Consider the following 20974-nt stretch of genomic DNA (forward strand, 5'->3'; position numbering starts at 1 on the left):
GGGGACTGCAATGGCCATCCACCGATTGGCTGGGACTCCTGGGCGGGTCTTCTCTAGTCCATCCAATTTTCGGCATAGGATGTCACAGCCTTCTTTGCATACCCTTATTTAACCCACACAAAGATGCCAACGGCAGGCGTGACATAATTTTTTGACGCATTATAAAGGATTAGGAAAAAGATAAAGAGCAGCTTACGGCCATACCTCTCTGGTTCCGCCCGATCTCGTCTGATCTCGGAAGCTAAGCAGAGCAGGGCCTGGTTAGTACCTGGATGGAAGACCGCCTGGGAATCCCAGGTGCCGTAAGCTTTTTCACTTCTCTCCGGAAGCCGCCGAGCGCCGCAGATTGTACACCTACAAATTACAAAAAGTATATCACATTGTCGAAGAGATGCATGTTTAGTGTTGTTTTAACGTTGGGTATATAAGGAACTTAGACAATATCATCAAAAATGATTCCGTTTCATGGTTGCTAAATTAGTGTTGATCAACATTTAACAATTGGCATACTTTTGTTTGTAATTTAGCCGTTGAAATACAGGTGCTAACCCAACATGTTAGAATTGCCAGTGAAGAAAAGTAAAGTTACCTTCAGGTTTTAGGAACTTCTCTTGCCAATCCTAAGAACTGCTTCAATTTTAGAAAAAGGAGCTCTTCTGATTATCTTTGACACGTTTTAAAGGATTAGGAAAAAGATAAAAAGCAGCTTACGGCCATACCTCTCTGGTTCCGCCCGATCTCGTCTGATCTCGGAAGCTAAGCAGAGCAGGGCCTGGTTAGTACCTGGATGGAAGACCGCCTGGGAATCCCAGGTGCCGTAAGCTTTTTCACTTCTCTCTGGAAGCCGCCGAGCGCCGCAGATTGTACACCTACAAATTACAAAAAGTATATCACATTGTCGAAGAGATGCATGTTTAGTGTTGTTTTAACGTTGGATATATAAGGAACTTAGACAATATCATCAAAATTGATTCCGTTTCATGGTTGCTAAATTAGTGTTGATCAACATTTAACAATTGGCATACTTTTGTTTGTAATTTAGCCGTTGAAATACAGGTGCTAACCCAACATGTTAGAATTGCCAGTGAAGAAAAGTAAAGTTACCTTCAGGTTTTAGGAACCTCTCTTACCAATCCTAAGAACTGCTTCAATTTTAGAAAAAGAAACTCTTCTGATTATCTTTGACACGTTTTAAAGGATTAGGAAAAAAGATAAAAAGCAGCTTACGGCCATACCTCTCTGGTTCCGCCCGATCTCGTCTGATCTCGGAAGCTAAGCAGAGCAGGGCCTGGTTAGTACCTGGATGGAAGACCGCCTGGGAATCCCATGTGCCGTAAGCTTTTTCACTTCTCTCTCCGAAAGCCGCCCAGCGCCGCAGATTGTACACCTACACAATTGTAAAAAGCATTTCACATTGTAGAAGAGATGCAATAGGAAGAAGATGAAAGGTGGCTTACGTCCATACCATCGTCAGGCCATTTGAGGTGGCGGGGACTGCAATGGCCATCCACCGATTGGCTGGGACTCCTGGGCGAGTCTTCTCTAGTCCATCCAATTTTCGGCATAGGATGTCACAGCCTTCTTTGCATACCCTTATTTAACCCACACAAAGATGCCAACGGCAGGCGTGACATAATTTTTTGACGCATTATAAAGGATTAGGAAAAAGATAAAGAGCAGCTTACGGCCATACCTCTCTGGTTCCGCCCGATCTCGTCTGATCTCGGAAGCTAAGCAGAGCAGGGCCTGGTTAGTACCTGGATGGAAGACCGCCTGGGAATCCCAGGTGCCGTAAGCTTTTTCACTTCTCTCTGGAAGCCGCCGAGCGCCGCAGATTGTACACCTACAAATTACAAAAAGTATATCACATTGTCGAAGAGATGCATGTTTAGTGTTGTTTTAACGTTGGATATATAAGGAACTTAGACAATATCATCAAAAATGATTCCGTTTCATGGTTGCTAAATTAGTGTTGATCAACATTTAACAATTGGCATACTTTTGTTTGTAATTTAGCCGTTCAAATACAGGTGCTAACCCAACATGTTAGAATTGCCAGTGAAGAAAAGTAAAGTTACCTTCAGGTTTTAGGAACCTCTCTTGCCAATCCTAAGAACTGCTTCAATTTTAGAAAAACAAACTCTTCTGATTATCTTTGACACGTTTTAAAGGATTAGGAAAAAGATAAAAAGCAGCTTACGGCCATACCTCTCTGGTTCCGCCCGATCTCGTCTGATGTCGGAAGCTGAGCAGAGCAGGGCCTGGTTAGTACCTGGATGGAAGACCGCCTGGGAATCCCAGGTGCCGTAAGCTTTTTCACTTCTCTCTCCGAAAGCCGCCCAGCGCCGCAGATTGTACACCTACACAATTGTAAAAAGCATTTCACATTGTAGAAGAGATGCAATAGGAAGAAGATGAAAGGTGGCTTACGTCCATACCATCGTCAGGCCATTTGAGGTGGCGGGGACTGCAATGGCCATCCACCGATTGGCTGGGACTCCTGGGCGGGTCTTCTCTAGTCCATCCAATTTTCGGCATAGGATGTCACAGCCTTCTTTGCATACCCTAATTTAACCCACACAAAGATGCCAACGGCAGGCGTGACATAATTTTTTGACGCATTATAAAGGATTAGGAAAAAGATAAAGAGCAGCTTACGGCCTTACCTCTCTGGTTCCGCCCGATCTCGTCTGATCTCGGAAGCTAAGCAGAGCAGGGCCTGGTTAGTACCTGGATGGAAGACCGCCTGGGAATCCCAGGTGCCGTAAGCTTTTTCACTTCTCTCTGGAAGCCGCCGAGCGCCGCAGATTGTACACCTACAAATTACAAAAAGTATATCACATTGTGGAAGAGATGCATGTTTAGTGTTGTTTTAACGTTGGATATATAAGGAACTTAGACAATATCATCAAAAATGATTCCGTTTCATGGTTGCTAAATTAGTGTTGATCAACATTTAACAATTGGCATACTTTTGTTTGTAATTTAGCCGTTCAAATACAGGTGCTAACCCAACATGTTAGAATTGCCAGTGAAGAAAAGTAAAGTTACCTTCAGGTTTTAGGAACCTCTCTTGCCAATCCTAAGAACTGCTTCAATTTTAGAAAAACAAACTCTTCTGATTATCTTTGACACGTTTTAAAGGATTAGGAAAAAGATAAAAAGCAGCTTACGGCCATACCTCTCTGGTTCCGCCCGATCTCGTCTGATCTCGGAAGCTAAGCAGAGCAGGGCCTGGTTAGTACCTGGATGGAAGACCGCCTGGGAATCCCAGGTGCCGTAAGCTTTTTCACTTCTCTCTGGAAGCCGCCGAGCGCCGCAGATTGTACACCTACAAATTACAAAAAGTATATCACATTGTCGAAGAGATGCATGTTTAGTGTTGTTTTAACGTTGGATATATAAGGAACTTAGACAATATCATCAAAAATGATTCCGTTTCATGGTTGCTAAATTAGTGTTGATCAACATTTAACAATTGGCATACTTTTGTTTGTAATTTAGCCGTTCAAATACAGGTGCTAACCCAACATGTTAGAATTGCCAGTGAAGAAAAGTAAAGTTACCTTCAGGTTTTAGGAACCTCTCTTGCCAATCCTAAGAACTGCTTCAATTTTAGAAAAACAAACTCTTCTGATTATCTTTGACACGTTTTAAAGGATTAGGAAAAAGATAAAAAGCAGCTTACGGCCATACCTCTCTGGTTCCGCCCGATCTCGTCTGATCTCGGAAGCTAAGCAGAGCAGGGCCTGGTTAGTACCTGGATGGAAGACCGCCTGGGAATCCCAGGTGCCGTAAGCTTTTTCACTTCTCTCTCCGAAAGCCGCCCAGCGCCGCAGATTGTACACCTACACAATTGTAAAAAGCATTTCACATTGTAGAAGAGATGCAATAGGAAGAAGATGAAAGGTGGCTTACGTCCATACCATCGTCAGGCCATTTGAGGTGGCGGGGACTGCAATGGCCATCCACCGATTGGCTGGGACTCCTGGGCGGGTCTTCTCTAGTCCATCCAATTTTCGGCATAGGATGTCACAGCCTTCTTTGCATACCCTAATTTAACCCACACAAAGATGCCAACGGCAGGCGTGACATAATTTTTTGACGCATTATAAAGGATTAGGAAAAAGATAAAGAGCAGCTTACGGCCTTACCTCTCTGGTTCCGCCCGATCTCGTCTGATCTCGGAAGCTAAGCAGAGCAGGGCCTGGTTAGTACCTGGATGGAAGACCGCCTGGGAATCCCAGGTGCCGTAAGCTTTTTCACTTCTCTCTGGAAGCCGCCGAGCGCCGCAGATTGTACACCTACAAATTACAAAAAGTATATCACATTGTGGAAGAGATGCATGTTTAGTGTTGTTTTAACGTTGGATATATAAGGAACTTAGACAATATCATCAAAAATGATTCCCTTTCATGGTTGCTAAATTAGTGTTGATCAACATTTAACAATTGGCATACTTTTGTTTGTAATTTAGCCGTTCAAATACAGGTGCTAACCCAACATGTTAGAATTGCCAGTGAAGAAAAGTAAAGTTACCTTCAGGTTTTAGGAACCTCTCTTGCCAATCCTAAGAACTGCTTCAATTTTAGAAAAACAAACTCTTCTGATTATCTTTGACACGTTTTAAAGGATTAGGAAAAAGATAAAAAGCAGCTTACGGCCATACCTCTCTGGTTCCGCCCGATCTCGTCTGATCTCGGAAGCTAAGCAGAGCAGGGCCTGGTTAGTACCTGGATGGAAGACCGCCTGGGAATCCCAGGTGCCGTAAGCTTTTTCACTTCTCTCTCCGAAAGCCGCCCAGCGCCGCAGATTGTACACCTACACAATTGTAAAAAGCATTTCACATTGTAGAAGAGATGCAATAGGAAGAAGATGAAAGGTGGCTTACGTCCATACCATCGTCAGGCCATTTGAGGTGGCGGGGACTGCAATGGCCATCCACCGATTGGCTGGGACTCCTGGGCGGGTCTTCTCTAGTCCATCCAATTTTCGGCATAGGATGTCACAGCCTTCTTTGCATACCCTTATTTAACCCACACAAAGATGCCAACGGCAGGCGTGACATAATTTTTTGACGCATTATAAAGGATTAGGAAAAAGATAAAGAGCAGCTTACGGCCATACCTCTCTGGTTCCGCCCGATCTCGTCTGATCTCGGAAGCTAAGCAGAGCAGGGCCTGGTTAGTACCTGGATGGAAGACCGCCTGGGAATCCCAGGTGCCGTAAGCTTTTTCACTTCTCTCTGGAAGCCGCCGAGCGCCGCAGATTGTACACCTACAAATTACAAAAAGTATATCACATTGTCGAAGAGATGCATGTTTAGTGTTGTTTTAACGTTGGATATATAAGGAACTTAGACAATATCATCAAAATTGATTCCGTTTCATGGTTGCTAAATTAGTGTTGATCAACATTTAACAATTGGCATACTTTTGTTTGTAATTTAGCCGTTGAAATACAGGTGCTAACCCAACATGTTAGAATTGCCAGTGAAGAAAAGTAAAGTTACCTTCAGGTTTTAGGAACCTCTCTTGCCAATCCTAAGAACTGCTTCAATTTTAGAAAAAGGAGCTCTTCTGATTATCTTTGACACGTTTTAAAGGATTAGGAAAAAGATAAAAAGCAGCTTACGGCCATACCTCTCTGGTTCCGCCCGATCTCGTCTGATCTCGGAAGCTAAGCAGAGCAGGGCCTGGTTAGTACCTGGATGGAAGACCGCCTGGGAATCCCAGGTGCCGTAAGCTTTTTCACTTCTCTCTGGAAGCCGCCGAGCGCCGCAGATTGTACACCTACAAATTACAAAAAGTATATCACATTGTCGAAGAGATGCATGTTTAGTGTTGTTTTAACGTTGGATATATAAGGAACTTAGACAATATCATCAAAATTGATTCCGTTTCATGGTTGCTAAATTAGTGTTGATCAACATTTAACAATTGGCATACTTTTGTTTGTAATTTAGCCGTTGAAATACAGGTGCTAACCCAACATGTTAGAATTGCCAGTGAAGAAAAGTAAAGTTACCTTCAGGTTTTAGGAACCTCTCTTGCCAATCCTAAGAACTGCTTCAATTTTAGAAAAAGAAACTCTTCTGATTATCTTTGACACGTTTTAAAGGATTAGGAAAAAGGTAAAAAGCAGCTTACGGCCATACCTCTCTGGTTCCGCCCGATCTCGTCTGATCTCGGAAGCTAAGCAGAGCAGGGCCTGGTTAGTACCTGGATGGAAGACCGCCTGGGAATCCCAGGTGCCGTAAGCTTTTTCACTTCTCTCTCCGAAAGCCGCCCAGCGCCGCAGATTGTACACCTACACAATTGTAAAAAGCATTTCACATTGTAGAAGAGATGCAATAGGAAGAAGATGAAAGGTGGCTTACGTCCATACCATCGTCAGGCCATTTGAGGTGGCGGGGACTGCAATGGCCATCCACCGATTGGCTGGGACTCCTGGGCGGGTCTTCTCTAGTCCATCCAATTTTCGGCATAGGATGTCACAGCCTTCTTTGCATACCCTTATTTAACCCACACAAAGATGCCAACGGCAGGCGTGACATAATTTTTTGACGCATTATAAAGGATTAGGAAAAAGATAAAAAGCAGCTTACCGCCATACCTCTCTGGTTCCGCCCGATCTCGTCTGATCTCGGAAGCTAAGCAGAGCAGGGCCTGGTTAGTACCTGGATGGAAGACCGCCTGGGAATCCCAGGTGCCGTAAGCTTTTTCACTTCTCTCTGGAAGCCGCCGAGCGCCGCAGATTGTACACCTACAAATTACAAAAAGTATATCACATTGTCGAAGAGATGCATGTTTAGTGTTGTTTTAACGTTGGATATATAAGGAACTTAGACAATATCATCAAAAATGATTCCGTTTCATGGTTGCTAAATTAGTGTTGATCAACATTTAACAATTGGCATACTTTTGTTTGTAATTTAGCCGTTCAAATACAGGTGCTAACCCAACATGTTAGAATTGCCAGTGAAGAAAAGTAAAGTTACCTTCAGGTTTTAGGAACCTCTCTTGCCAATCCTAAGAACTGCTTCAATTTTAGAAAAAGAAACTCTTCTGATTATCTTTGACACGTTTTAAAGGATTAGGAAAAAGGTAAAAAGCAGCTTACGGCCATACCTCTCTGGTTCCGCCCGATCTCGTCTGATCTCGGAAGCTAAGCAGAGCAGGGCCTGGTTAGTACCTGGATGGAAGACCGCCTGGGAATCCCAGGTGCCGTAAGCTTTTTCACTTCTCTCTCCGAAAGCCGCCCAGCGCCGCAGATTGTAGACCTACACAATTGTAAAAAGCATTTCACATTGTAGAAGAGATGCAATAGGAAGAAGATGAAAGGTGGCTTACGTCCATACCATCGTCAGGCCATTTGAGGTGGCGGGGACTGCAATGGCCATCCACCGATTGGCTGGGACTCCTGGGCGGGTCTTCTCTAGTCCATCCAATTTTCGGCATAGGATGTCACAGCCTTCTTTGCATACCCTAATTTAACCCACACAAAGATGCCAACGGCAGGCGTGACATAATTTTTTGACGCATTATAAAGGATTAGGAAAAAGATAAAGAGCAGCTTACGGCCTTACCTCTCTGGTTCCGCCCGATCTCGTCTGATCTCGGAAGCTAAGCAGAGCAGGGCCTGGTTAGTACCTGGATGGAAGACCGCCTGGGAATCCCAGGTGCCGTAAGCTTTTTCACTTCTCTCTCCGAAAGCCGCCCAGCGCCGCAGATTGTACACCTACAAATTACAAAAAGTATATCACATTGTCGAAGAGATGCATGTTTAGTGTTGTTTTAACGTTGGATATATAAGGAACTTAGACAATATCATCAAAATTGATTCCGTTTCATGGTTGCTAAATTAGTGTTGATCAACATTTAACAATTGGCATACTTTTGTTTGTAATTTAGCCGTTGAAATACAGGTGCTAACCCAACATGTTAGAATTGCCAGTGAAGAAAAGTAAAGTTACCTTCAGGTTTTAGGAACCTCTCTTGCCAATCCTAAGAACTGCTTCAATTTTAGAAAAAGGAGCTCTTCTGATTATCTTTGACACGTTTTAAAGGATTAGGAAAAAGATAAAAAGCAGCTTACGGCCATACCTCTCTGGTTCCGCCCGATCTCGTCTGATCTCGGAAGCTAAGCAGAGCAGGGCCTGGTTAGTACCTGGATGGAAGACCGCCTGGGAATCCCAGGTGCCGTAAGCTTTTTCACTTCTCTCTGGAAGCCGCCGAGCGCCGCAGATTGTACACCTACAAATTACAAAAAGTATATCACATTGTCGAAGAGATGCATGTTTAGTGTTGTTTTAACGTTGGATATATAAGGAACTTAGACAATATCATCAAAATTGATTCCGTTTCATGGTTGCTAAATTAGTGTTGATCAACATTTAACAATTGGCATACTTTTGTTTGTAATTTAGCCGTTGAAATACAGGTGCTAACCCAACATGTTAGAATTGCCAGTGAAGAAAAGTAAAGTTACCTTCAGGTTTTAGGAACCTCTCTTGCCAATCCTAAGAACTGCTTCAATTTTAGAAAAAGGAGCTCTTCTGATTATCTTTGACACGTTTTAAAGGATTAGGAAAAAGATAAAAAGCAGCTTACTGCCATACCTCTCTGGTTCCGCCCGATCTCGTCTGATCTCGGAAGCTAAGCAGAGCAGGGCCTGGTTAGTACCTGGATGGAAGACCGCCTGGGAATCCCAGGTGCCGTAAGCTTTTTCACTTCTCTCTCCGAAAGCCGCCCAGCGCCGCAGATTGTACACCTACACAATTGTAAAAAGCATTTCACATTGTAGAAGAGATGCAATAGGAAGAAGATGAAAGGTGGCTTACGTCCATACCATCGTCAGGCCATTTGAGGTGGCGGGGACTGCAATGGCCATCCACCGATTGGCTGGGACTCCTGGGCGGGTCTTCTCTAGTCCATCCAATTTTCGGCATAGGATGTCACAGCCTTCTTTGCATACCCTTATTTAACCCACACAAAGATGCCAACGGCAGGCGTGACATAATTTTTTGACGCATTATAAAGGATTAGGAAAAAGATAAAAAGCAGCTTACGGCCATACCTCTCTGGTTCCGCCCGATCTCGTCTGATCTCGGAAGCTAAGCAGAGCAGGGCCTGGTTAGTACCTGGATGGAAGACCGCCTGGGAATCCCAGGTGCCGTAAGCTTTTTCACTTCTCTCTCCGAAAGCCGCCCAGCGCCGCAGATTGTACACCTACAAATTACAAAAAGTATATCACATTGTCGAAGAGATGCATGTTTAGTGTTGTTTTAACGTTGGATATATAAGGAACTTAGACAATATCATCAAAAATGATTCCGTTTCATGGTTGCTAAATTAGTGTTGATCAACATTTAACAATTGGCATACTTTTGTTTGTAATTTAGCCGTTGAAATACAGGTGCTAACCCAACATGTTAGAATTGCCAGTGAAGAAAAGTAAAGTTACCTTCAGGTTTTAGGAACCTCTCTTGCCAATCCTAAGAACTGCTTCAATTTTAGAAAAAGGAGCTCTTCTGATTATCTTTGACACGTTTTAAAGGATTAGGAAAAAGATAAAAAGCAGCTTACGGCCATACCTCTCTGGTTCCGCCCGATCTCGTCTGATCTCGGAAGCTAAGCAGAGCAGGGCCTGGTTAGTACCTGGATGGAAGACCGCCTGGGAATCCCAGGTGCCGTAAGCTTTTTCACTTCTCTCTCCGAAAGCCGCCCAGCGCCGCAGATTGTACACCTACAAATTACAAAAAGTATATCACATTGTCGAAGAGATGCATGTTTAGTGTTGTTTTAACGTTGGATATATAAGGAACTTAGACAATATCATCAAAAATGATTCCGTTTCATGGTTGCTAAATTAGTGTTGATCAACATTTAACAATTGGCATACTTTTGTTTGTAATTTAGCCGTTGAAATACAGGTGCTAACCCAACATGTTAGAATTGCCAGTGAAGAAAAGTAAAGTTACCTTCAGGTTTTAGGAACCTCTCTTGCCAATCCTAAGAACTGCTTCAATTTTAGAAAAAGGAGCTCTTCTGATTATCTTTGACACGTTTTAAAGGATTAGGAAAAAGATAAAAAGCAGCTTACGGCCATACCTCTCTGGTTCCGCCCGATCTCGTCTGATCTCGGAAGCTAAGCAGAGCAGGGCCTGGTTAGTACCTGGATGGAAGACCGCCTGGGAATCCCAGGTGCCGTAAGCTTTTTCACTTCTCTCTGGAAGCCGCCGAGCGCCTTGATTGTACACCTACAAATTACAAAAAGTATATCACATTGTCGAAGAGATGCATGTTTAGTGTTGTTTTAACGTTGGATATATAAGGAACTTAGACAATATCATCAAAAATGATTCCGTTTCATGGTTGCTAAATTAGTGTTGATCAACATTTAACAATTGGCATACTTTTGTTTGTAATTTAGCCGTTCAAATACAGGTGCTAACCCAACATGTTAGAATTGCCAGTGAAGAAAAGTAAAGTTACCTTCAGGTTTTAGGAACCTCTCTTGCCAATCCTAAGAACTGCTTCAATTTTAGAAAAAGAAACTCTTCTGATTATCTTTGACACGTTTTAAAGGATTAGGAAAAAGGTAAAAAGCAGCTTACGGCCATACCTCTCTGGTTCCGCCCGATCTCGTCTGATCTCGGAAGCTAAGCAGAGCAGGGCCTGGTTAGTACCTGGATGGAAGACCGCCTGGGAATCCCAGGTGCCGTAAGCTTTTTCACTTCTCTCTCCGAAAGCCGCCCAGCGCCGCAGATTGTACACCTACACAATTGTAAAAAGCATTTCACATTGTAGAAGAGATGCAATAGGAAGAAGATGAAAGGTGGCTTACGTCCATACCATCGTCAGGCCATTTGAGGTGGCGGGGACTGCAATGGCCATCCACCGATTGGCTGGGACTCCTGGGCGGGTCTTCTCTAGTCCATCCAATTTTCGGCATAGGATGTCACAGCCTTCTTTGCATACCCTTATTTAACCCACACAAAGATGCCAACGGCAGGCGTGACATAATTTTTTGACGCATTATAAAGGATTAGGAAAAAGATAAAAAGCAGCTTACCGCCATACCTCTCTGGTTCCGCCCGATCTCGTCTGATCTCGGAAGCTAAGCAGAGCAGGGCCTGGTTAGTACCTGGATGGAAGACCGCCTGGGAATCCCAGGTGCCGTAAGCTTTTTCACTTCTCTCTGGAAGCCGCCGAGCGCCGCAGATTGTACACCTACAAATTACAAAAAGTATATCACATTGTCGAAGAGATGCATGTTTAGTGTTGTTTTAACGTTGGATATATAAGGAACTTAGACAATATCATCAAAAATGATTCCGTTTCATGGTTGCTAAATTAGTGTTGATCAACATTTAACAATTGGCATACTTTTGTTTGTAATTTAGCCGTTCAAATACAGGTGCTAACCCAACATGTTAGAATTGCCAGTGAAGAAAAGTAAAGTTACCTTCAGGTTTTAGGAACCTCTCTTGCCAATCCTAAGAACTGCTTCAATTTTAGAAAAAGAAACTCTTCTGATTATCTTTGACACGTTTTAAAGGATTAGGAAAAAGGTAAAAAGCAGCTTACGGCCATACCTCTCTGGTTCCGCCCGATCTCGTCTGATCTCGGAAGCTAAGCAGAGCAGGGCCTGGTTAGTACCTGGATGGAAGACCGCCTGGGAATCCCAGGTGCCGTAAGCTTTTTCACTTCTCTCTCCGAAAGCCGCCCAGCGCCGCAGATTGTAGACCTACACAATTGTAAAAAGCATTTCACATTGTAGAAGAGATGCAATAGGAAGAAGATGAAAGGTGGCTTACGTCCATACCATCGTCAGGCCATTTGAGGTGGCGGGGACTGCAATGGCCATCCACCGATTGGCTGGGACTCCTGGGCGGGTCTTCTCTAGTCCATCCAATTTTCGGCATAGGATGTCACAGCCTTCTTTGCATACCCTAATTTAACCCACACAAAGATGCCAACGGCAGGCGTGACATAATTTTTTGACGCATTATAAAGGATTAGGAAAAAGATAAAGAGCAGCTTACGGCCTTACCTCTCTGGTTCCGCCCGATCTCGTCTGATCTCGGAAGCTAAGCAGAGCAGGGCCTGGTTAGTACCTGGATGGAAGACCGCCTGGGAATCCCAGGTGCCGTAAGCTTTTTCACTTCTCTCTCCGAAAGCCGCCCAGCGCCGCAGATTGTACACCTACAAATTACAAAAAGTATATCACATTGTCGAAGAGATGCATGTTTAGTGTTGTTTTAACGTTGGATATATAAGGAACTTAGACAATATCATCAAAATTGATTCCGTTTCATGGTTGCTAAATTAGTGTTGATCAACATTTAACAATTGGCATACTTTTGTTTGTAATTTAGCCGTTGAAATACAGGTGCTAACCCAACATGTTAGAATTGCCAGTGAAGAAAAGTAAAGTTACCTTCAGGTTTTAGGAACCTCTCTTGCCAATCCTAAGAACTGCTTCAATTTTAGAAAAACAAACTCTTCTGATTATCTTTGACACGTTTTAAAGGATTAGGAAAAAGATAAAAAGCAGCTTACGGCCATACCTCTCTGGTTCCGCCCGATCTCGTCTGATCTCGGAAGCTAAGCAGAGCAGGGCCTGGTTAGTACCTGGATGGAAGACCGCCTGGGAATCCCAGGTGCCGTAAGCTTTTTCACTTCTCTCTGGAAGCCGCCGAGCGCCGCAGATTGTACACCTACAAATTACAAAAAGTATATCACATTGTCGAAGAGATGCATGTTTAGTGTTGTTTTAACGTTGGATATATAAGGAACTTAGACAATATCATCAAAATTGATTCCGTTTCATGGTTGCTAAATTAGTGTTGATCAACATTTAACAATTGGCATACTTTTGTTTGTAATTTAGCCGTTGAAATACAGGTGCTAACCCAACATGTTAGAATTGCCAGTGAAGAAAAGTAAAGTTACCTTCAGGTTTTAGGAACCTCTCTTGCCAATCCTAAGAACTGCTTCAATTTTAGAAAAAGGAGCTCTTCTGATTATCTTTGACACGTTTTAAAGGATTAGGAAAAAGATAAAAAGCAGCTTACTGCCATACCTCTCTGGTTCCGCCCGATCTCGTCTGATCTCGGAAGCTAAGCAGAGCAGGGCCTGGTTAGTACCTGGATGGAAGACCGCCTGGGAATCCCAGGTGCCGTAAGCTTTTTCACTTCTCTCTCCGAAAGCCGCCCAGCGCCGCAGATTGTACACCTACACAATTGTAAAAAGCATTTCACATTGTAGAAGAGATGCAATAGGAAGAAGATGAAAGGTGGCTTACGTCCATACCATCGTCAGGCCATTTGAGGTGGCGGGGACTGCAATGGCCATCCACCGATTGGCTGGGACTCCTGGGCGGGTCTTCTCTAGTCCATCCAATTTTCGGCATAGGATGTCACAGCCTTCTTTGCATACCCTTATTTAACCCACACAAAGATGCCAACGGCAGGCGTGACATAATTTTTTGACGCATTATAAAGGATTAGGAAAAAGATAAAAAGCAGCTTACGGCCATACCTCTCTGGTTCCGCCCGATCTCGTCTGATCTCGGAAGCTAAGCAGAGCAGGGCCTGGTTAGTACCTGGATGGAAGACCGCCTGGGAATCCCAGGTGCCGTAAGCTTTTTCACTTCTCTCTCCGAAAGCCGCCCAGCGCCGCAGATTGTACACCTACAAATTACAAAAAGTATATCACATTGTCGAAGAGATGCATGTTTAGTGTTGTTTTAACGTTGGATATATAAGGAACTTAGACAATATCATCAAAAATGATTCCGTTTCATGGTTGCTAAATTAGTGTTGATCAACATTTAACAATTGGCATACTTTTGTTTGTAATTTAGCCGTTGAAATACAGGTGCTAACCCAACATGTTAGAATTGCCAGTGAAGAAAAGTAAAGTTACCTTCAGGTTTTAGGAACCTCTCTTGCCAATCCTAAGAACTGCTTCAATTTTAGAAAAAGGAGCTCTTCTGATTATCTTTGACACGTTTTAAAGGATTAGGAAAAAGATAAAAAGCAGCTTACGGCCATACCTCTCTGGTTCCGCCCGATCTCGTCTGATCTCGGAAGCTAAGCAGAGCAGGGCCTGGTTAGTACCTGGATGGAAGACCGCCTGGGAATCCCAGGTGCCGTAAGCTTTTTCACTTCTCTCTCCGAAAGCCGCCCAGCGCCGCAGATTGTACACCTACAAATTACAAAAAGTATATCACATTGTCGAAGAGATGCATGTTTAGTGTTGTTTTAACGTTGGATATATAAGGAACTTAGACAATATCATCAAAAATGATTCCGTTTCATGGTTGCTAAATTAGTGTTGATCAACATTTAACAATTGGCATACTTTTGTTTGTAATTTAGCCGTTGAAATACAGGTGCTAACCCAACATGTTAGAATTGCCAGTGAAGAAAAGTAAAGTTACCTTCAGGTTTTAGGAACCTCTCTTGCCAATCCTAAGAACTGCTTCAATTTTAGAAAAAGGAGCTCTTCTGATTATCTTTGACACGTTTTAAAGGATTAGGAAAAAGATAAAAAGCAGCTTACGGCCATACCTCTCTGGTTCCGCCCGATCTCGTCTGATCTCGGAAGCTAAGCAGAGCAGGGCCTGGTTAGTACCTGGATGGAAGACCGCCTGGGAATCCCAGGTGCCGTAAGCTTTTTCACTTCTCTCTGGAAGCCGCCGAGCGCCTTGATTGTACACCTACAAATTACAAAAAGTATATCACATTGTCGAAGAGATGCATGTTTAGTGTTGTTTTAACGTTGGATATATAAGGAACTTAGACAATATCATCAAAAATGATTCCGTTTCATGGTTGCTAAATTAGTGTTGATCAACATTTAACAATTGGCATACTTTTGTTTGTAATTTAGCCGTTCAAATACAGGTGCTAACCCAACATGTTAGAATTGCCAGTGAAGAAAAGTAAAGTTACCTTCAGGTTTTAGGAACCTCTCTTGCCAATCCTAAGAACTGCTTCAATTTTAGAAAAAGAAACTCTTCTGATTATCTTTGACACGTTTTAAAGGATTAGGAAAAAGGTAAAAAGCAGCTTACGGCCATACCTCTCTGGTTCCGCCCGATCTCGTCTGATCTCGGAAGCTAAGCAGAGCAGGGCCTGGTTAGTACCTGGATGGAAGACCGCCTGGGAATCCCAGGTGCCGTAAGCTTTTTCACTTCTCTCTCCGAAAGCCGCCCAGCGCCGCAGATTGTACACCTACACAATTGTAAAAAGCATTTCACATTGTAGAAGAGATGCAATAGGAAGAAGATGAAAGGTGGCTTACGTCCATACCATCGTCAGGCCATTTGAGGTGGCGGGGACTGCAATGGCCATCCACCGATTGGCTGGGACTCCTGGGCGGGTCTTCTCTAGTCCATCCAATTTTCGGCATAGGATGTCACAGCCTTCTTTGCATACCCTAATTTAACCCACACAAAGATGCCAACGGCAGGCGTGACATAATTTTTTGACGCATTATAAAGGATTAGGAAAAAGATAAAGAGCAGCTTACGGCCTTACCTCTCTGGTTCCGCCCGATCTCGTCTGATCTCGGAAGCTAAGCAGAGCAGGGCCTGGTTAGTACCTGGATGGAAGACCGCCTGGGAATCCCAGGTGCCGTAAGCTTTTTCACTTCTCTCTCCGAAAGCCGCCCAGCGCCGCAGATTGTACACCTACAAATTACAAAAAGTATATCACATTGTCGAAGAGATGCATGTTTAGTGTTGTTTTAACGTTGGATATATAAGGAACTTAGACAATATCATCAAAATTGATTCCGTTTCATGGTTGCTAAATTAGTGTTGATCAACATTTAACAATTGGCATACTTTTGTTTGTAATTTAGCCGTTGAAATACAGGTGCTAACCCAACATGTTAGAATTGCCAGTGAAGAAAAGTAAAGTTACCTTCAGGTTTTAGGAACCTCTCTTGCCAATCCTAAGAACTGCTTCAATTTTAGAAAAACAAACTCTTCTGATTATCTTTGACACGTTTTAAAGGATTAGGAAAAAGATAAAAAGCAGCTTACGGCCATACCTCTCTGGTTCCGCCCGATCTCGTCTGATCTCGGAAGCTAAGCAGAGCAGGGCCTGGTTAGTACCTGGATGGAAGACCGCCTGGGAATCCCAGGTGCCGTAAGCTTTTTCACTTCTCTCTGGAAGCCGCCGAGCGCCGCAGATTGTACACCTACAAATTACAAAAAGTATATCACATTGTCGAAGAGATGCATGTTTAGTGTTGTTTTAACGTTGGATATATAAGGAACTTAGACAATATCATCAAAATTGATTCCGTTTCATGGTTGCTAAATTAGTGTTGATCAACATTTAACAATTGGCATACTTTTGTTTGTAATTTAGCCGTTGAAATACAGGTGCTAACCCAACATGTTAGAATTGCCAGTGAAGAAAAGTAAAGTTACCTTCAGGTTTTAGGAACCTCTCTTGCCAATCCTAAGAACTGCTTCAATTTTAGAAAAACAAACTCTTCTGATTATCTTTGACACGTTTTAAAGGATTAGGAAAAAGATAAAAAGCAGCTTACGGCCATACCTCTCTGGTTCCGCCCGATCTCGTCTGATCTCGGAAGCTAAGCAGAGCAGGGCCTGGTTAGTACCTGGATGGAAGACCGCCTGGGAATCCCAGGTGCCGTAAGCTTTTTCACTTCTCTCTGGAAGCCGCCGAGCGCCGCAGATTGTACACCTACAAATTACAAAAAGTATATCACATTGTCGAAGAGATGCATGTTTAGTGTTGTTTTAACGTTGGATATATAAGGAACTTAGACAATATCATCAAAATTGATTCCGTTTCATGGTTGCTAAATTAGTGTTGATCAACATTTAACAATTGGCATACTTTTGTTTGTAATTTAGCCGTTGAAATACAGGTGCTAACCCAACATGTTAGAATTGCCAGTGAAGAAAAGTAAAGTTACCTTCAGGTTTTAGGAACCTCTCTTGCCAATCCTAAGAACTGCTTCAATTTTAGAAAAAGGAGCTCTTCTGATTATCTTTGACACGTTTTAAAGGATTAGGAAAAAGATAAAAAGCAGCTTTCGGCCATACCTCTCTGGTTCCGCCCGATCTCGTCTGATCTCGGAAGCTAAGCAGAGCAGGGCCTGGTTAGTACCTGGATGGAAGACCGCCTGGGAATCCCAGGTGCCGTAAGCTTTTTCACTTCTCTCTGGAAGCCGCCGAGCGCCGCAGATTGTACACCTACAAATTACAAAAAGTATATCACATTGTCGAAGAGATGCATGTTTAGTGTTGTTTTAACGTTGGATATATAAGGAACTTAGACAATATCATCAAAATTGATTCCGTTTCATGGTTGCTAAATTAGTGTTGATCAACATTTAACAATTGGCATACTTTTGTTTGTAATTTAGCCGTTGAAATACAGGTGCTAACCCAACATGTTAGAATTGCCAGTGAAGAAAAGTAAAGTTACCTTCAGGTTTTAGGAACCTCTCTTGCCAATCCTAAGAACTGCTTCAATTTTAGAAAAAGGAGCTCTTCTGATTATCTTTGACACGTTTTAAAGGATTAGGAAAAAGATAAAAAGCAGCTTACGGCCATACCTCTCTGGTTCCGCCCGATCTCGTCTGATCTCGGAAGCTAAGCAGAGCAGGGCCTGGTTAGTACCTGGATGGAAGACCGCCTGGGAATCCCAGGTGCCGTAAGCTTTTTCACTTCTCTCTGGAAGCCGCCGAGCGCCGCAGATTGTACACCTACAAATTACAAAAAGTATATCACATTGTCGAAGAGATGCATGTTTAGTGTTGTTTTAACGTTGGATATATAAGGAACTTAGACAATATCATCAAAAATGATTCCGTTTCATGGTTGCTAAATTAGTGTTGATCAACATTTAACAATTGGCATACTTTTGTTTGTAATTTAGCCGTTCAAATACAGGTGCTAACCCAACATGTTAGAATTGCCAGTGAAGAAAAGTAAAGTTACCTTCAGGTTTTAGGAACCTCTCTTGCCAATCCTAAGAACTGCTTCAATTTTAGAAAAAGAAACTCTTCTGATTATCTTTGACACGTTTTAAAGGATTAGGAAAAAGGTAAAAAGCAGCTTACGGCCATACCTCTCTGGTTCCGCCCGATCTCGTCTGATCTCGGAAGCTAAGCAGAGCAGGGCCTGGTTAGTACCTGGATGGAAGACCGCCTGGGAATCCCAGGTGCCGTAAGCTTTTTCACTTCTCTCTCCGAAAGCCGCCCAGCGCCGCAGATTGTAGACCTACACAATTGTAAAAAGCATTTCACATTGTAGAAGAGATGCAATAGGAAGAAGATGAAAGGTGGCTTACGTCCATACCATCGTCAGGCCATTTGAGGTGGCGGGGACTGCAATGGCCATCCACCGATTGGCTGGGACTCCTGGGCGGGTCTTCTCTAGTCCATCCAATTTTCGGCATAGGATGTCACAGCCTTCTTTGCATACCCTAATTTAACCCACACAAAGATGCCAACGGCAGGCGTGACATAATTTTTTGACGCATTATAAAGGATTAGGAAAAAGATAAAGAGCAGCTTACGGCCTTACCTCTCTGGTTCCGCCCGATCTCGTCTGATCTCGGAAGCTAAGCAGAGCAGGGCCTGGTTAGTACCTGGATGGAAGACCGCCTGGGAATCCCAGGTGCCGTAAGCTTTTTCACTTCTCTCTGGAAGCCGCCGAGCGCCGCAGATTGTACACCTACAAATTACAAAAAGTATATCACATTGTCGAAGAGATGCATGTTTAGTGTTGTTTTAACGTTGGATATATAAGGAACTTAGACAATATCATCAAAAATGATTCCGTTTCATGGTTGCTAAATTAGTGTTGATCAACATTTAACAATTGGCATACTTTTGTTTGTAATTTAGCCGTTCAAATACAGGTGCTAACCCAACATGTTAGAATTGCCAGTGAAGAAAAGTAAAGTTACCTTCAGGTTTTAGGAACCTCTCTTGCCAATCCTAAGAACTGCTTCAATTTTAGAAAAAGAAACTCTTCTGATTATCTTTGACACGTTTTAAAGGATTAGGAAAAAGGTAAAAAGCAGCTTACGGCCATACCTCTCTGGTTCCGCCCGATCTCGTCTGATCTCGGAAGCTAAGCAGAGCAGGGCCTGGTTAGTACCTGGATGGAAGACCGCCTGGGAATCCCAGGTGCCGTAAGCTTTTTCACTTCTCTCTCCGAAAGCCGCCCAGCGCCGCAGATTGTAGACCTACACAATTGTAAAAAGCATTTCACATTGTAGAAGAGATGCAATAGGAAGAAGATGAAAGGTGGCTTACGTCCATACCATCGTCAGGCCATTTGAGGTGGCGGGGACTGCAATGGCCATCCACCGATTGGCTGGGACTCCTGGGCGGGTCTTCTCTAGTCCATCCAATTTTCGGCATAGGATGTCACAGCCTTCTTTGCATACCCTAATTTAACCCACACAAAGATGCCAACGGCAGGCGTGACATAATTTTTTGACGCATTATAAAGGATTAGGAAAAAGATAAAGAGCAGCTTACGGCCTTACCTCTCTGGTTCCGCCCGATCTCGTCTGATCTCGGAAGCTAAGCAGAGCAGGGCCTGGTTAGTACCTGGATGGAAGACCGCCTGGGAATCCCAGGTGCCGTAAGCTTTTTCACTTCTCTCTCCGAAAGCCGCCCAGCGCCGCAGATTGTACACCTACAAATTACAAAAAGTATATCACATTGTCGAAGAGATGCATGTTTAGTGTTGTTTTAACGTTGGATATATAAGGAACTTAGACAATATCATCAAAATTGATTCCGTTTCATGGTTGCTAAATTAGTGTTGATCAACATTTAACAATTGGCATACTTTTGTTTGTAATTTAGCCGTTGAAATACAGGTGCTAACCCAACATGTTAGAATTGCCAGTGAAGAAAAGTAAAGTTACCTTCAGGTTTTAGGAACCTCTCTTGCCAATCCTAAGAACTGCTTCAATTTTAGAAAAACAAACTCTTCTGATTATCTTTGACACGTTTTAAAGGATTAGGAAAAAGATAAAAAGCAGCTTACGGCCATACCTCTCTGGTTCCGCCCGATCTCGTCTGATCTCGGAAGCTAAGCAGAGCAGGGCCTGGTTAGTACCTGGATGGAAGACCGCCTGGGAATCCCAGGTGCCGTAAGCTTTTTCACTTCTCTCTGGAAGCCGCCGAGCGCCGCAGATTGTACACCTACAAATTACAAAAAGTATATCACATTGTCGAAGAGATGCATGTTTAGTGTTGTTTTAACGTTGGATATATAAGGAACTTAGACAATATCATCAAAATTGATTCCGTTTCATGGTTGCTAAATTAGTGTTGATCAACATTTAACAATTGGCATACTTTTGTTTGTAATTTAGCCGTTGAAATACAGGTGCTAACCCAACATGTTAGAATTGCCAGTGAAGAAAAGTAAAGTTACCTTCAGGTTTTAGGAACCTCTCTTGCCAATCCTAAGAACTGCTTCAATTTTAGAAAAAGGAGCTCTTCTGATTATCTTTGACACGTTTTAAAGGATTAGGAAAAAGATAAAAAGCAGCTTTCGGCCATACCTCTCTGGTTCCGCCCGATCTCGTCTGATCTCGGAAGCTAAGCAGAGCAGGGCCTGGTTAGTACCTGGATGGAAGACCGCCTGGGAATCCCAGGTGCCGTAAGCTTTTTCACTTCTCTCTGGAAGCCGCCGAGCGCCGCAGATTGTACACCTACAAATTACAAAAAGTATATCACATTGTCGAAGAGATGCATGTTTAGTGTTGTTTTAACGTTGGATATATAAGGAACTTAGACAATATCATCAAAATTGATTCCGTTTCATGGTTGCTAAATTAGTGTTGATCAACATTTAACAATTGGCATACTTTTGTTTGTAATTTAGCCGTTGAAATACAGGTGCTAACCCAACATGTTAGAATTGCCAGTGAAGAAAAGTAAAG

General features: G+C 43.1%; 42 non-coding genes across 42 annotated transcripts; all 42 read left to right on the plus strand.

Annotated features, from left to right (window-relative positions):
- The first annotated feature begins 190 nt into the window (after positions 1–190).
- LOC134119470 (5S ribosomal RNA) lies at positions 191–309 on the plus strand. Its single transcript, XR_009951023.1, has one exon. It is a non-coding gene; the product is annotated as a 5S ribosomal RNA (ribosomal RNA).
- Positions 310–705: 396 nt separating this feature from the next.
- LOC134119471 (5S ribosomal RNA) lies at positions 706–824 on the plus strand. The gene has a single exon (XR_009951024.1). It is a non-coding gene; the product is annotated as a 5S ribosomal RNA (ribosomal RNA).
- Positions 825–1221: 397 nt separating this feature from the next.
- On the plus strand, positions 1222–1340 carry LOC134119066 (5S ribosomal RNA). Its single transcript, XR_009950627.1, has one exon. It is a non-coding gene; the product is annotated as a 5S ribosomal RNA (ribosomal RNA).
- A 339-nt stretch (positions 1341–1679) lies between these two features.
- LOC134119472 (5S ribosomal RNA) lies at positions 1680–1798 on the plus strand. Its single transcript, XR_009951025.1, has one exon. It is a non-coding gene; the product is annotated as a 5S ribosomal RNA (ribosomal RNA).
- A 396-nt stretch (positions 1799–2194) lies between these two features.
- On the plus strand, positions 2195–2313 carry LOC134119185 (5S ribosomal RNA). The gene has a single exon (XR_009950747.1). It is a non-coding gene; the product is annotated as a 5S ribosomal RNA (ribosomal RNA).
- A 339-nt stretch (positions 2314–2652) lies between these two features.
- Positions 2653–2771, plus strand: LOC134118775 (5S ribosomal RNA). The gene has a single exon (XR_009950336.1). It is a non-coding gene; the product is annotated as a 5S ribosomal RNA (ribosomal RNA).
- A 396-nt stretch (positions 2772–3167) lies between these two features.
- LOC134119473 (5S ribosomal RNA) lies at positions 3168–3286 on the plus strand. Its single transcript, XR_009951026.1, has one exon. It is a non-coding gene; the product is annotated as a 5S ribosomal RNA (ribosomal RNA).
- A 396-nt stretch (positions 3287–3682) lies between these two features.
- On the plus strand, positions 3683–3801 carry LOC134119474 (5S ribosomal RNA). Its single transcript, XR_009951027.1, has one exon. It is a non-coding gene; the product is annotated as a 5S ribosomal RNA (ribosomal RNA).
- A 339-nt stretch (positions 3802–4140) lies between these two features.
- LOC134118776 (5S ribosomal RNA) lies at positions 4141–4259 on the plus strand. Its single transcript, XR_009950337.1, has one exon. It is a non-coding gene; the product is annotated as a 5S ribosomal RNA (ribosomal RNA).
- A 396-nt stretch (positions 4260–4655) lies between these two features.
- Positions 4656–4774, plus strand: LOC134119475 (5S ribosomal RNA). Its single transcript, XR_009951028.1, has one exon. It is a non-coding gene; the product is annotated as a 5S ribosomal RNA (ribosomal RNA).
- Positions 4775–5113: 339 nt separating this feature from the next.
- Positions 5114–5232, plus strand: LOC134119476 (5S ribosomal RNA). The gene has a single exon (XR_009951029.1). It is a non-coding gene; the product is annotated as a 5S ribosomal RNA (ribosomal RNA).
- A 396-nt stretch (positions 5233–5628) lies between these two features.
- Positions 5629–5747, plus strand: LOC134119477 (5S ribosomal RNA). The gene has a single exon (XR_009951030.1). It is a non-coding gene; the product is annotated as a 5S ribosomal RNA (ribosomal RNA).
- Positions 5748–6143: 396 nt separating this feature from the next.
- LOC134119478 (5S ribosomal RNA) lies at positions 6144–6262 on the plus strand. Its single transcript, XR_009951031.1, has one exon. It is a non-coding gene; the product is annotated as a 5S ribosomal RNA (ribosomal RNA).
- A 339-nt stretch (positions 6263–6601) lies between these two features.
- On the plus strand, positions 6602–6720 carry LOC134119069 (5S ribosomal RNA). The gene has a single exon (XR_009950630.1). It is a non-coding gene; the product is annotated as a 5S ribosomal RNA (ribosomal RNA).
- Positions 6721–7116: 396 nt separating this feature from the next.
- LOC134119479 (5S ribosomal RNA) lies at positions 7117–7235 on the plus strand. The gene has a single exon (XR_009951032.1). It is a non-coding gene; the product is annotated as a 5S ribosomal RNA (ribosomal RNA).
- Positions 7236–7574: 339 nt separating this feature from the next.
- LOC134118777 (5S ribosomal RNA) lies at positions 7575–7693 on the plus strand. The gene has a single exon (XR_009950338.1). It is a non-coding gene; the product is annotated as a 5S ribosomal RNA (ribosomal RNA).
- A 398-nt stretch (positions 7694–8091) lies between these two features.
- Positions 8092–8210, plus strand: LOC134119481 (5S ribosomal RNA). The gene has a single exon (XR_009951034.1). It is a non-coding gene; the product is annotated as a 5S ribosomal RNA (ribosomal RNA).
- A 396-nt stretch (positions 8211–8606) lies between these two features.
- LOC134119099 (5S ribosomal RNA) lies at positions 8607–8725 on the plus strand. Its single transcript, XR_009950661.1, has one exon. It is a non-coding gene; the product is annotated as a 5S ribosomal RNA (ribosomal RNA).
- Positions 8726–9064: 339 nt separating this feature from the next.
- LOC134119482 (5S ribosomal RNA) lies at positions 9065–9183 on the plus strand. Its single transcript, XR_009951035.1, has one exon. It is a non-coding gene; the product is annotated as a 5S ribosomal RNA (ribosomal RNA).
- A 398-nt stretch (positions 9184–9581) lies between these two features.
- LOC134119483 (5S ribosomal RNA) lies at positions 9582–9700 on the plus strand. Its single transcript, XR_009951036.1, has one exon. It is a non-coding gene; the product is annotated as a 5S ribosomal RNA (ribosomal RNA).
- A 398-nt stretch (positions 9701–10098) lies between these two features.
- LOC134119484 (5S ribosomal RNA) lies at positions 10099–10217 on the plus strand. Its single transcript, XR_009951037.1, has one exon. It is a non-coding gene; the product is annotated as a 5S ribosomal RNA (ribosomal RNA).
- Positions 10218–10612: 395 nt separating this feature from the next.
- LOC134119485 (5S ribosomal RNA) lies at positions 10613–10731 on the plus strand. The gene has a single exon (XR_009951038.1). It is a non-coding gene; the product is annotated as a 5S ribosomal RNA (ribosomal RNA).
- Positions 10732–11070: 339 nt separating this feature from the next.
- LOC134119070 (5S ribosomal RNA) lies at positions 11071–11189 on the plus strand. Its single transcript, XR_009950631.1, has one exon. It is a non-coding gene; the product is annotated as a 5S ribosomal RNA (ribosomal RNA).
- Positions 11190–11585: 396 nt separating this feature from the next.
- On the plus strand, positions 11586–11704 carry LOC134119486 (5S ribosomal RNA). Its single transcript, XR_009951039.1, has one exon. It is a non-coding gene; the product is annotated as a 5S ribosomal RNA (ribosomal RNA).
- A 339-nt stretch (positions 11705–12043) lies between these two features.
- On the plus strand, positions 12044–12162 carry LOC134118778 (5S ribosomal RNA). The gene has a single exon (XR_009950339.1). It is a non-coding gene; the product is annotated as a 5S ribosomal RNA (ribosomal RNA).
- Positions 12163–12560: 398 nt separating this feature from the next.
- On the plus strand, positions 12561–12679 carry LOC134119487 (5S ribosomal RNA). The gene has a single exon (XR_009951040.1). It is a non-coding gene; the product is annotated as a 5S ribosomal RNA (ribosomal RNA).
- Positions 12680–13075: 396 nt separating this feature from the next.
- LOC134119100 (5S ribosomal RNA) lies at positions 13076–13194 on the plus strand. The gene has a single exon (XR_009950662.1). It is a non-coding gene; the product is annotated as a 5S ribosomal RNA (ribosomal RNA).
- A 339-nt stretch (positions 13195–13533) lies between these two features.
- LOC134119488 (5S ribosomal RNA) lies at positions 13534–13652 on the plus strand. The gene has a single exon (XR_009951041.1). It is a non-coding gene; the product is annotated as a 5S ribosomal RNA (ribosomal RNA).
- A 398-nt stretch (positions 13653–14050) lies between these two features.
- Positions 14051–14169, plus strand: LOC134119489 (5S ribosomal RNA). Its single transcript, XR_009951042.1, has one exon. It is a non-coding gene; the product is annotated as a 5S ribosomal RNA (ribosomal RNA).
- A 398-nt stretch (positions 14170–14567) lies between these two features.
- On the plus strand, positions 14568–14686 carry LOC134119490 (5S ribosomal RNA). The gene has a single exon (XR_009951043.1). It is a non-coding gene; the product is annotated as a 5S ribosomal RNA (ribosomal RNA).
- Positions 14687–15081: 395 nt separating this feature from the next.
- Positions 15082–15200, plus strand: LOC134119492 (5S ribosomal RNA). Its single transcript, XR_009951045.1, has one exon. It is a non-coding gene; the product is annotated as a 5S ribosomal RNA (ribosomal RNA).
- A 339-nt stretch (positions 15201–15539) lies between these two features.
- On the plus strand, positions 15540–15658 carry LOC134118779 (5S ribosomal RNA). The gene has a single exon (XR_009950340.1). It is a non-coding gene; the product is annotated as a 5S ribosomal RNA (ribosomal RNA).
- A 398-nt stretch (positions 15659–16056) lies between these two features.
- On the plus strand, positions 16057–16175 carry LOC134119493 (5S ribosomal RNA). The gene has a single exon (XR_009951046.1). It is a non-coding gene; the product is annotated as a 5S ribosomal RNA (ribosomal RNA).
- Positions 16176–16571: 396 nt separating this feature from the next.
- Positions 16572–16690, plus strand: LOC134119494 (5S ribosomal RNA). The gene has a single exon (XR_009951047.1). It is a non-coding gene; the product is annotated as a 5S ribosomal RNA (ribosomal RNA).
- Positions 16691–17086: 396 nt separating this feature from the next.
- Positions 17087–17205, plus strand: LOC134118814 (5S ribosomal RNA). Its single transcript, XR_009950375.1, has one exon. It is a non-coding gene; the product is annotated as a 5S ribosomal RNA (ribosomal RNA).
- A 396-nt stretch (positions 17206–17601) lies between these two features.
- LOC134119495 (5S ribosomal RNA) lies at positions 17602–17720 on the plus strand. Its single transcript, XR_009951048.1, has one exon. It is a non-coding gene; the product is annotated as a 5S ribosomal RNA (ribosomal RNA).
- Positions 17721–18116: 396 nt separating this feature from the next.
- LOC134119496 (5S ribosomal RNA) lies at positions 18117–18235 on the plus strand. Its single transcript, XR_009951049.1, has one exon. It is a non-coding gene; the product is annotated as a 5S ribosomal RNA (ribosomal RNA).
- A 339-nt stretch (positions 18236–18574) lies between these two features.
- Positions 18575–18693, plus strand: LOC134118780 (5S ribosomal RNA). Its single transcript, XR_009950341.1, has one exon. It is a non-coding gene; the product is annotated as a 5S ribosomal RNA (ribosomal RNA).
- Positions 18694–19089: 396 nt separating this feature from the next.
- LOC134119497 (5S ribosomal RNA) lies at positions 19090–19208 on the plus strand. The gene has a single exon (XR_009951050.1). It is a non-coding gene; the product is annotated as a 5S ribosomal RNA (ribosomal RNA).
- A 339-nt stretch (positions 19209–19547) lies between these two features.
- On the plus strand, positions 19548–19666 carry LOC134118781 (5S ribosomal RNA). The gene has a single exon (XR_009950342.1). It is a non-coding gene; the product is annotated as a 5S ribosomal RNA (ribosomal RNA).
- A 398-nt stretch (positions 19667–20064) lies between these two features.
- Positions 20065–20183, plus strand: LOC134119498 (5S ribosomal RNA). The gene has a single exon (XR_009951051.1). It is a non-coding gene; the product is annotated as a 5S ribosomal RNA (ribosomal RNA).
- A 396-nt stretch (positions 20184–20579) lies between these two features.
- Positions 20580–20698, plus strand: LOC134118815 (5S ribosomal RNA). Its single transcript, XR_009950376.1, has one exon. It is a non-coding gene; the product is annotated as a 5S ribosomal RNA (ribosomal RNA).
- Positions 20699–20974: the final 276 nt, after the last annotated feature.

This window comes from Pungitius pungitius, unplaced genomic scaffold, assembly GCF_949316345.1.
Source record: "Pungitius pungitius unplaced genomic scaffold, fPunPun2.1 scaffold_24, whole genome shotgun sequence".
Taxonomy (NCBI): domain Eukaryota; kingdom Metazoa; phylum Chordata; class Actinopteri; order Perciformes; family Gasterosteidae; genus Pungitius; species Pungitius pungitius.